Source organism: Phocoena phocoena, chromosome 19 (assembly GCF_963924675.1).
Source record: "Phocoena phocoena chromosome 19, mPhoPho1.1, whole genome shotgun sequence".
Lineage (NCBI taxonomy): Eukaryota > Metazoa > Chordata > Mammalia > Artiodactyla > Phocoenidae > Phocoena > Phocoena phocoena.
In genome coordinates this window covers 22,705,675-22,718,353 of record NC_089237.1, presented here as the reverse complement: position 1 = coordinate 22,718,353, position 12,679 = coordinate 22,705,675, and the positions used below count along the sequence as shown (strand labels likewise).

General features: G+C 38.6%; 1 protein-coding gene across 1 annotated transcript in view; it reads left to right on the top strand.

Moving 5' to 3' along the window:
- Nucleotides 1-12,679, top strand: part of SKAP1 (src kinase associated phosphoprotein 1) — a 241,111-nt gene that overhangs the window by 61,012 nt on the left and 167,420 nt on the right. The window lies entirely within an intron of this gene.

Sequence of the window (12,679 nt, the reverse complement as noted above, 5' to 3'; positions counted from 1 at the left end):
AAACCTACTGTTTAGCACCGGGAACTCTACTCAATGATCTGTGGTGACCTAAATGGGAAGGAAATCTAAAAAAGAGTGGATATATGTATAACTGATTCACTTTATTGTACAGTAGAAACTAACACAGCATTGTAAAGCAACTATACTCCAATAAAAATTTTTTTTATTTAAAAATTGTTTAAATAAATAAATAAATGGCTTCATGTAGCTAGTGGACACCATATTGGAGGATGAAGCTCTAGAATAATGGCTACTTCTTAACCAGATAGTCAAGACAACCTGAAAATAGTATTTCAGGAACTTCTTGAAAGATGGATTGGATATAAGTTGAGTGGGCAAGGGAAGGAAGAAAGGAAGGCTCAGGCATTGGCTGTGGCTGAGGAGAAGGTCAGAGATGTGAGGTAGGTGAATAGGCAGAAGGACCCTCAAGTAAATTTATGTGAGAAGCCCAGAGAAAACAGGATGTGGAGTGAAAGAAGGGAAGTGACCTGGCAAAGTGCTTTGAAGAAGAGCATTAGAATCCATTAATGGATTTGCACAGGTTGAAAGGTAAATAAAAATCAGAATTTTTTTTCAGTATTCACCCGATGTAAATCATTACTCAACATTTCGATAAGTGGCTTTGGAGTGAGTCGTTTAAATGGTACTGTGATGTTTGTGTATGCTAGATGCTTACAAGCTCTCATCCTGCAGAACTCAGAGCTCCTGAGTCATAGGGCTATAAGTTTCCGGGCAAGGCTGGGAGGCTGTCATTTATTCTTTCACAAGTATTCATTAAGTCAATAAATCTTCTTGTTTTGTGTCAATGCCATATCTAACCTTTCTTAAGAAATTAATTCTCCAAGACGTTTAAAACTTTTTATTATAAAAGTATTTAAGCCCCTGGTAATGAGTAATGCGGACACTAATTTGTTTACTTTTATAGCACTTTACAGTTTAAAAATCTTGTTTGAATGTGTTGCTCCATTTAACCCTCACAGCAATCTCATGAGGTGAGTGGTATCTTTGTCTGATAAGTGAGGAAACTTGAGCTTAAAGTTTGTCTGGAATCATGCATCTCACATGTAGCAGAGCTGGAGCCCAGACGGGAAGCTGGGCAACCGCAGGGTCTGAGTTCTCCGACCCCACTCTCTCCATGGTTGTTCATAGCCTTCACTCCTTCTGCAGTGATAAATACAGACATCCCTGTGAGCTGTGATACTTTCATGTATGGGTTTCCATTTTTCAAATTAAGAAACTGAGGCACAAAAAAAGTCAAACATGAGTCATCAAGCCTTTGGGTCCAAATGACGATTTGCAGGGGAAAAGGACAAAGAACATGTTGAACTGCCCCGCAAGTACACAATTAGCAAAGTGCTGACAGGAAATTCTAACAAATATCCTAGATTTTTCAACGGATTAAATTATAAGGAAAAGTAACGGATGAAGGACAACATGTAGATTAAAAGAGATTTACAAGAAAATTTTTTATGTGGGCAAGATTTTTGAAAAAATTAAGGTGCAGAGGTAGTCGAACCCCAATCTGAAAACCATGATTTATTTTCTGGTCTATCACTTAGTCTCTTGAACTTTATGCTTTTCTGTACTTATACTGAAAGAGTGTTCCATTAGTTTAATATTTAGCGATCACTTTGGAAAATACATAGTTAAATTTATTTTTAAAAAGAAGAAGAAATAAGCAGTAGTTGCTCATTTGTGTGTTGACCCTAATGGTTCATTCTGAGTGACTATAAACCCTTTGCCCATTCAGTTTTCTTATCACACACCTTGTGTTCATCACTTAAAATGATTCTTTGGAAAGAAAGCATTTTGGATTGAAGAGCTTTATAATAAGTTCCTAGTATTCTGTAAATCTTGATAATGCTCAAGCTTATGGTCATCAGAACAAGGAAAAATCTAGAAAAACAGTGAGGAGAAACTATTGGGCATATTAATTTCCTGCTCTGCGTTCTACTATCAATATAAGAATGAAAACAAAGATTAAAAAAATGATTTCAAACATAAAAGGAATGCACTTATACTGTGAGCTATAATGTCCAAGTATTTAAATTTGGTCTAGATAAACCATTTAAAACAAAATTAGTTCTTCACTCACAGTTTGAGTTCTTCACTCAAACTCCTGCTGAGTTTGCAGGAAATAAAATTTTCCATGGGACTTCCCTGGTGGCGCAGTGGTTAAGAATCTGCCTGCCAATGCAGGGGACACGGGTTTGACCTGTGGTCCAGGAAGATCCCACATGCTGTGAAGCAGCCAAGCCCGTGCACCACAACTACTGAGCCTGCGCTCTAGAGCTCATGAGCCACAACTACTGAAGCCCGCGCGCCTAGAACCCGTGCTCTGCAACAAGGGAAGCCACCACAATGAGAAACCTGCGCACCACGATGAAGAGTAGCCACTGCTCGCCGCAACTAGAGAAAGCCTGCACACAGCAGCAAAGACCCAACGCAGCCATAAATAAATAAAATTTTTTTAAAATTCCAGTGAGAGACAACCTTACAGACTCTATTTCCAATAAATTCTAAAGTTCTAGAAGATTGAAGAGCTTGAATCATTTGACCTGTAAAGTTTCCCACAAGCTATGATAGTTCCTGTTTTTATCTTCTTTTGTTTTTATCTTCTCTTGTTGCCCTGGCTTTGAAACAAATGCACTTATCAAGGTTTCAAGAATAATATGGAACGGGAAGATTTTGACAGACATCCTAATTAGTCTGACCCATACTAATATAAACAAATGCATTTCCCTCCATTATTGGGACAGTTTTAGAAAGAGCAAGATGTACATACAAACATGTTCATATTTTGGGTTGTTTGTAATAAAGGTGGAATTATTGATGCTTTACCGTCTTGAAAGGATTGCAAAGTGTTATAACGTTAGTATAACATAATGTATTTAAATTTCCCCATATTCTACTTGTTTTTCCTTCCATAAAGATTACTCTACTCATTTGTAGAGACGTGGATGGACCTAGAGACTGTCATACAGAGTGAAGTAAGTCAGAAAGAGAAAAACAAGTATTGTATATTAACACATACATGTGGAATCTAGAAAAAAATGGTACAGATGAACCTATTTGCAAGGCAGAAATTGAGACACAGACGTAGGGCACAAATGTATAGGCACCAAGGGGGGAAAGAGGGGTGGGGAATGAACTGGGAGATTGGGATTGACATATATACACTAATATGTATAAAATAGAGAACCTGCTGTATAGCACAGGGAACTCCACTGTACAGTAGAGACTAACACAAAATTGTAAAACAGCCATACCCCGTTTAAAAAAAGTTTACTAATGAACACTTCCCACTAAATTATACTTTAAAAATCCTGGACACTTCCCATTTTTGTAACACCTGTGGATTCTTGTACAGCACATTTTATCAAGAATTGAAATCTGAAAACAAGCTTGCAGCATTTTCTGTAGGAAAACATGGGTCGTTCTGGCATTCATCCAGCAAATGTTTGTTGGGGCCTTGTGTGTGTCATACACAAGCCGGGCACTGGGACTGTGGCAGTGAATAAGACATGACCCTTCCCTCCAAGAAGCACACGGTCTATTTGGAAAGACAATATTTGAATGAGTAATTTGACTGCTTAGTAGTAAGCACGTTATATATATATGTGTGTATATATATATATATATTTTTTTTTTATGAGGAACATAAATGGTGTTATGAGAACACAGTGCGGGGAGCAGCAACTACACCTGGAAAGGAAACTGGAGCTCAGGGAAGGTCTCTCAAGGATATTTGAATTATGTCTTTTTTTTAATTTAATTAATTTATTTTTTTGGCCACGACACGCAGCCTACGGGATCTTCCCCCACCAGGGATTGAACCTGTGCCCCCTGCACTGGGAGCACGGAGTCTTAATCACTGGACCACCAGGGAAGTCCCTGAATTGTGTCTTAAAAGGTCAATAGGAATTTATCAGGCTGACAAGGGTTGTGCAGCAATAAATGAAAATACTCAGTATTGGGCAAACGTGTAGGAAGTAGCCATACACTGCAAGTGGGTCAGTTGCTTAGTACAGTCTTTCCAGAGGTAAATTGGGAGAAAATGTAACAAAAACCATAACTGCAAATGCCTTTGACTTAGCGATTCAACTTTAAATGTACTTTAAGAAAATAAGTGTACATAAAGATGTTTAAGGATGTTCATTGCAGACTTGTTTATAAAAGCACAAAATTGAAAACAGGTTGAGCATCTAAGCTACTCCCATACAGTGGAATATATACAACCATTAAAAGTAATGTTTATAGAAGAATCTTTAGTGACTATCAAAAGGAGTTTATACTTTAAGTGAAAATATAAGGTTATAAGACAGCACATACCGTAAACTCCTACTTTTTGAAATATATGTATGCCATATGTGCATAGAAAAAAGGCTATACTGTTCTTCATCAAAATAGTTTTGACATGCTTTTATTTCTAAATTTTGTGTAGTGAACATGTATTACTTTTAGAATTAAAAATAAACAATGAAAGTTATTTTTCAAAAATCTTGAAAATGTGCAGAGCTCTAGGCCCAGAAGTTTCGTTTCTAGGAGTTTATTCTAAGGAAATAAACCAATATAGCTCCTAGAACATCAAGTAATTGGAAACAACCTAAATGTCTAATTACATGGGATTAGTTTAATAAAGTGCGGTGCACCATATGATGGACTCCAGTACAACCATTAAATATCATGTTGTCAGAAGAGGAGTCATTGTTGTCATAGGAAAATATTCATGATGTATGAAAGGGAAAAAAGTCCACATGATGGACTGCAGTACAACCATTAAAAATCATGTTGTCAGTAGAGGAGTCATTGTTGTCATAGGAAAATATTCATGATGTATGAAAGGGGAAAAGCAGGATACAAAACAGTATGGAAAGGGCACATACTAAAATGTTAATAGTGGCTTTCTCTGGGTTATGATATTATGGGTGTTTTCTCCTTTGTATGTTTCCCTATTTCTTTTTTTTTTTTTTTTTTTTTTTTTTTGCGGTACTCGGGCCTCTCACTGTTGTGGCCTCTCCGGTTGCGGAGCACAGGCTCCGGACGCGCAGGCTCAGTGGCCATGGCTCACGGGCCCAGCCGCTCCGCGGCACGTGGGATCCTCCCGGACTGGGGCACTAACCCGTGTCCCCTGCATCGGCAGGCGGACTCTCAACCACTGCACCACCAGGGAAGCCCTCCCTATTTCTTAAGTTTGCTGGCTTGAGCATGTTACTTTTTAAAATTAAAGGTCACTGATTTTTTTTTTTTTTTTTTGCGGTACGCGGCCCTCTCACTGCCGTGGCCTTTCCCGCTGCGGAGCACAGGCTCGGGACACGCAGGCTCAGCTGCCACGGCTCACGGGCCCAGCCGCTCTGCGGCATGTGGGATCCTCCCGGACCGGGGCATGAACCCGTGTCCCCTGCATTGGCAGGCGGACTCCCAACCACTGCACCACCAGGGAAGCCCACTGATTTGTTTTTTTTTATAATGAGTGCACTATTATTTGTGACATTAAACAAGCATCGACTAACAGCTGAGGACACACAAGAGTTCACAGCGACTTGAGTACATATAAGGAGCAAACATCAGGCATAGCATGTGTTTGTAAAGGGCTAGATGTCCTATAAAATATGCCAACCAGACCTGGGAAGACTATTCCTCCTGTGTCTGGGGCAGTTAGAGCAGTAGATGCCCAACACCCATGGTCCTGTTTGGAACCTGCCTTCGCTCAGCATCATCCCTCTCATCCCTCTTTTTGGTCCAGGCCTTCATATATATATATAGGTAGTGATAATGCCTAATCCAACTTTGTGTTCTTCCTCTAGCCTCCAGCATCTGGCATGGTACTTTTCACATAGGAATGCTCAATAAATGCTTGTTAAACAAATTTTAAAATAAATTAATTAAAAAATAAAGGTCACGATGCTTTCTATCATAACGTTTCCAATTTTGTGCCCAGAGCAGTCCATTAGACTAATGTCTTTAAGGATCACTTTCTAATGATCTAAGTGAGAAACTTTTCTTTGGTTTTAATTGTTGAATATCCACAGTCCACTAAGTGTAATTTGGATTCTGTGAGTAAAATTTCTTGTTTTTTTTCCCAGTACTAAAAAAAATTAGCTAACACTTAGCTCCACTGGATCTCATCTGCCGCTTTTCTGCCCAGTGATTGATGCAGTCTTGTGAGAGTTTTCTGCTGTTAAGCCACATGAACCTGATTTCTTTTTCTCTAGCTTTGTTTTACTGTTGCCTGAAAATGTAGCAATTTCACTATCTTCCTTCTAGGCTCTACTTATTGTGTATCAGCATCCATTTCACTTTATTTCTTACTTGCAGAACCCTGATTTTGTCCACAGTGGCCATGTACGCAGCTGAAAACACTTGCCTTGATAGACAGACCTGCAGTTAGGTGGCCACGAGACAGGGTTCTGGCCATGAGGGTGTAGGGTGAAGTCACTAGAGGAAGTGTTTCTTCAAAAAAAAAAAAGCGGAGGAAGCCCTTTGCCCCTCTTGTCTTCGCCCTTGCTTTTGTCCCTTTACCTTCTTCCTGCCTGGAATACAGACTTGTTGCCTAGAAATGTAGCAACCATTTGTACAGGGATGTTGTGACTTGCCCTGGCCACAGCCAGTAAGTAGCAAGACTAGAAGAACATAAATGTCTAGGCCACTCTTTCTATTATACCTTGAGTGTAATTATTAGTGGACTTCCCTTTATTATAGATTTTGTGCTAATTTCCCCATCCCCTACCCCCAAATGAACCGCATTTAAAATGAAAGGGGTCTAAATACATATGCATACACAAATATGCATAATTCAGCAAACATTTCAGTGCCTTCCTGTGCAAACTCTGTGCCAAGAAATAAAGGGGAGAGAACAAGACTACCCCTGCCCTCAAGCAGCTTACAAATAGTTCCATATGAAAATGTACTGAAGGTAGTCTATGGTAATTCTGTAATACGGGAAGAGAACAAAGGAGTGTAAGAGTCACCTTAAATGGGAAATTCTGCAGAAACTTCAAGGAGCCTTGAAGTACAGTCAGCAGTTAAAAATGAAGGAAATGTAACTCTAGGTAAATGAGGATACATGAGAAAAGATATGAAAGGAGACTTTCTTGGGTTGCGTGGAGAAGCTGGGCTGGAGCATGTGCTGCACAGATAGGAGCAAGAGGAGACAAGGCTGTAAAAATAATTTAGGTGTGGATTGTGAAGACTATGTTTAAGCGTCATTTTGTAGGTGGCAGGCAGCTATGAAAAAAATTTTAATCATGAGTTTACGTGGTCAGGTCTATGTTTTGGGAGGAAGGGAACATTAGAGACAAGGTTAAGAAGTTCTTGCCATGTTGTTGGTGAACAGTGGTGAGGACCTTTCCATGTCACTGGCATGGGGGAAAGGAGAGGGATGGATTGGAGAGAGCATTTTACCTCTACAAATGATGAAAGTGGAGGATGAACTAGACCCCCAAAATCATTGTTGAATATTGTTCCCTGAATATCTTTTAAAATAGGGTGGCTAACTAACCATCTATCTTGAATGAGTTACATATTTATACCTAGGAAGATAAGGAATTGGCCCTAATGATTTCTTGAGGAACCATTTCCTGCTTTTGGGTAGATGGAAAACATGTACAAGTGTGTAGCTCCTTCTACAATCTGGTTGGATTATTGATTATCTAAGTCCCTTGCTTTTTTCTCTCCATCCTGTTGTAGACTGCTAACTATATTACTGATGATTATCACAACCTCAAAAAAAAAACAAAAGCAAACAAACAAACTGGAGAAATTCTGAGCTCTCACATGCCAAGGTTCTCATTATCTCGATGCCTGCCATTGGTTTGGGTGGCCTAAGCCTGAATACACAGATTTCCACTAGAAATAGAAAACATTAGATGTGTAACGAGTTCAATAATCACTGTTTTCTGCTCCTCCCTGGCCATCATAACAGTTGAATAAGTTTTTAAATATCTATGAATTTCATTTATTATTGCTCTCCCCCCCCCAACTTTATTGGGGAATAATTGACAAATATAATTGTATATATTTAAAGTGTACAACATGATGATTTCCTATACATATGCATTGTGGAATGATTACCAAGATCAAGGAAATTAACACATCCATCACCTCATACACTTAAATCTCAGTCTCTCTCTTTTCTTTTTTCTTTTTTTTTTTTTGTTATTGTGAGAATACCTAAGAGCGATCCTCAGCAACTTTCAAGTATACAATACCACATTTTATTATTGCTCTTTTAACTACTATTATTGCTGATAAGAAGAAATGCTTTTTTGCTAAGAAAGTTAGCATTTTTCCTTTCTGTGTTTCCTTTCTTTTCTATACTACAGTAACTATTACTATTTTTAGAAGTTACAAAGTTCATCCCCAATAATTTATTTTTATTTAACATTTATAAGTTTGCTGGGCACTAAGAGTTTCTACCATGTTATGGGTTTTTAAAATTTATTTATTTATTTAATTTATTTATTTTTGGCTGTGTTGGGTCTTGCTGTGTGAGCGGGGGCTACTCTTCACTGTGGTATGTGGGCTTCTCATTGTGGTGGCTTCTCTTGTGGAGCACGGGCTCTAGGCATGCCGCCTTCAGTAGTTGTGACACGTGAGCTCAGTAGTTGTGGCTCGCAGGCTCTAGAGCACAGGCTCAGTAGTTGTAGCGCATGGGCTTAGTTGCTCCACGGTATGTGGGATCTTCCAAGACCAGGGCTTGAACCCGTGTCCCCTGCATTGGCAGGTGGAGTCTTAACCACTGAGCCACCAGGGAAGTCCCTGTTATGGGTTTTTATAGCAACCTTATTTCTGGGATAGTAAAGGAAAATTTTGCTTTTGAAAGACATCCTTGTCTAGAAATCAATTTAATTTTAAGGTAATATTATTGATTTATTTAGCCCCCAGAATTGATTGAGAAGTTTCTAAGGTATACAAAGATCTCATTTAATTCATACTTAGGCCAAGTTTTTCCTGATGATATGTTCTTGAATTATTACTTGGTTATTTGTGGTTCATGAGAGACTATTTCCTGGCATAATGGACATCATTGATAGGAAACTCATGGGAATTCCCTGGTGGTCCAGTGGTTAGGACTTCGTGCAGGGGGCCCAGGTTCAATCTCTGGTCAGGGAAGTAAGATCCCACAAGCTGGGCGTGGCTTAAAAAAAAAAAAGAACTCCAGGGGATAGGAAACTCATCCTTCTTTCCTTTTGGCTTGATTTTTGTTCCTGGGTTATCTTGTATACCTTTGGATCTCTTATCTTATGAAATATCCTGATAATTATGCTTCTCAGTTTTTTCACTTGTTGATTACGAGAAGACCTTGGGTTGCTTGTCCATTTGTTAGATGGTTTTCATATAAGGAATATTTTACACACTTGGTCACAAGCTTTCTTATCAAAGCTTCAAATTTTTATTAAAGGAGAAGAGCCATCTCAAAAGCAATATTTGGAATGTTAATATAACTGTTCTGATCAAGTTGTAGAGCACGATAATCTGCTGTGGTTTCTTATGTCCCGAATACCCTGATAGAGAAAATGATTGGCTTCTCCAAGTTTGTCATTATTCTCCCAGTTGGGAAAAACCTGCACCTATTCTTTCATATTAGCTTAAATATCATTCTAGCTCTAATTCTTAAATTGTCTGCTCCAGGACTATAGAAAGGCAGGTGAATATCTTTTGCAAAGGAGAGTCTCTGGAGCTGAGAGGACCTTTGGGATTTATGACCAAAGTGACTCTGCAATGGACATTTGAACCTGCAGAAAACTGGAAACTACTGAGACACAGCTGTAGTTTCATACTCCTGACTGCCTCCTGCCTGCCTGCCTTTTGCCATTCCAGTATACTTATCTTTTTTTCACTTTGTCAGAGAGTCATCAAAACAAAGCCCAGCGCCTCATTTGTTCTAGAGAATTTCTATCAAAAGGTTATTGTTACCACTCTGTGTATTTATGTTTTCCTTCAAATGTTAAAGTTTTGTGTTACCTTTTTGTCTCCACTTCAAGTTGATCATTTATATTAAATTGAGGATACTCAAGTTTTGTAAAACATTGAAGCTAATAATAGAAAATCTTAATTTTTAAGAAAGCAAAGATTTTTAAATCATCAGTTGCTAGTACAAACACAACAATTTCTATTATACCTACGTGATTCCATACCCCTGAGAGCCTAATAGTGATAGTGGAGACAGCAAATTGTGGAAGTAGTTTAGTGTGTCAGAAAAGCCAAGTGAATGAAGATAGCAGCTTTGATGTAATTTTAAGTGAGACCTCTTAAGTGGGCCACCCAGCATGAAATCAAAGTGAGCCAGCCTCCTGCTTTGGGTAGAAGATAATTGTCATCTGAGGTCAAAAAGAAATGATATTCTTGATATAGAATTGCATCATTAGGTGTATTATTGGATTTGGGTTGGTGAGAGTAGAGCTTTCCTCTGAAACATCTGTTCACTGTCAGAGCAGCATGGCAAAAGGGATGGACCACTGGTCTGTTTCAATATGGCAATTCCTACATAAGAATGTAGAAACATGAACGCCTTCCTAGGCCATTATGAATTATTGTGCTGTATATGAAATCTAAAAATCATTGTTTTTGCTACTGTGTCATATAAGCTCACTTGCCCTTCTCTGTTGCCATGAGATCTTTAATGGTATTGTGTTTTCTAAACCTTTCCTTTTTATGGATACTGGCATTTTGGATTATTTTTCTCCCAGACCTGTTGATTGCCATTTTTTCTTGATTGAATTCCACTTTACTTTATTCTTGAAGTACTTCAGTTTCTACCTCTACTCTACACCCCGTTTGATTGCCTCTCTGTTTTTGTGGACTTCTCTGATAACTTCTAAGTTAATGTCTCATGAGAGTTTAACATAAGCACCCTGAAAAACTCAACTGGATTCTTACTTGAATTGTTATAATTCAAATAAGAAGAGACCTGAAGAAGTTATTTATTTTAGTCCCTTTAGTTTACAGATAATGATACTAAGATGCAGAAATGTTAAGTGACTTGCTTACTATCATTTGTTTTCAAGTTTGATCTAATTTTTCGTACATGAAAATTATTCATGTCCAAGTATATTTGAGTTGCTTTCGAAAGGAGATTTTTATGGGCATTTTATATGACCAGCATACTAGTCTAAGTATAGAAGTATACTTTGCTTAGTCTGAAACTTTGATCACTTTCATCATCCTTAAAATTGTTCCTATTGCGTAACTTGATTTCTTAAGTTTATTCAATACATTGTTTGTATTAAGCATTATTATTTAAATGCCACGTTTGTGATATTTCTATTCTGTTTGGGAATTGACCTCTAAAAAAAAGATGAAGGTTATCTGATAAGTTTAGTCTCCACTTGTGTTCATCATTCTTTTATCAACATTGAAATAGTTTTTTCCTCCATTATCATACAAAGAATTGGTGATTTTTCATAGATTCATTTCCAGTATGAGTCTTTTCTTCATCATTCAGCCTTGTCAACAGATGAATGCCCAGGAACATCCATCTGAGTGTAGAGTCAAGGATCATCTTTCAAGGTGGCTACAAGGGGCTGACATCTCTCACTCCTGCATGAGCAGCTGAACCTCAATTTCTCATGGCTAGATGTGACTGTCAGCCCCACCCATAGTCCAGGACCTGGGCACCTGCTACACGTTGGGTGTGGTAAGGAGGATAATAAGGGTCAGATTGGGATTTTTCCCACCAAAGCTACTAATGGAGATAGGATCTGTATGCAAATAAGCATGGTACAAAAGAAACAGTAATAGGTACCATAAGGAAGTTGTGGTTCTGGTGTTGGGAAAATTGAGAAAAGAGAGAGCTGATTTTTAGTTGATAGTTCATCTTAGTGTGGTGGCCTCTGTCACGTGAACATTCTTTTGAGGTTCATTTTCAAATGAACAGCAGGTGGGATGTCTGTCACTTGCTTTAACTGTTCTTCATTTATCGTCAAGGACCTGTTTTGTGCTAGACCTTAGACCAGGTTATTGGGCACACAGAGATGAAACTGCCAAAATCCTTCACAACATGGAGCTTACTAGGGGAGATATACAGTATAATGTCAGGCTGTGGTGAATGCTCTGAAACAAAACAAAGCCAAAAAAGGCCAGAGGGCACAGAGGTAGAAAGTGACCAGAAAAGGGTGGCAGTGGGACTCTTTGAGACAATGCTAAGAGGGGGTCACTGAGCAGAGACCTGAATGGAGTGATATCAGACAGGACAGGGATCTGAAGGAGGAGCATTCCAGGCAGAAGGAGCAGCAGGTGCAAAGCCTTTGAGACAGAAACCATTTGGAGAGTTCAAGGAATAATTAAGAAACCTGTATGGCTAGAGCTAAATGAGTGAGACATTGGGGAAGTGAGGTTGAAGAGGCATAAAGAACTAAATTCTGGAGGGCCTTTTAAGCCATAGTAAGGTATTTGGATTTTATTTTGCATATCATGGGAAGCAAGTAGTGAGTTCCAACTAGAGATTGGCATGATATAATTTATAGTTCTAAAAGATTTCTCTAATTACTCTTTGTAGAATTGATTATAAGGGGCATAGGAGTGGAAGAAGGGAGAGACCAGAGTGAGGTGTACTAGATGATCCACAGAAGATGGGAAAAAAATATTAGAATATGTGTGTGGGTGTGTATGTGTGGCTGCGAGTGCGTGTATGAAACTAAGGTTTTCTAATACTAACAGATTAGTGGTAGTATATGTA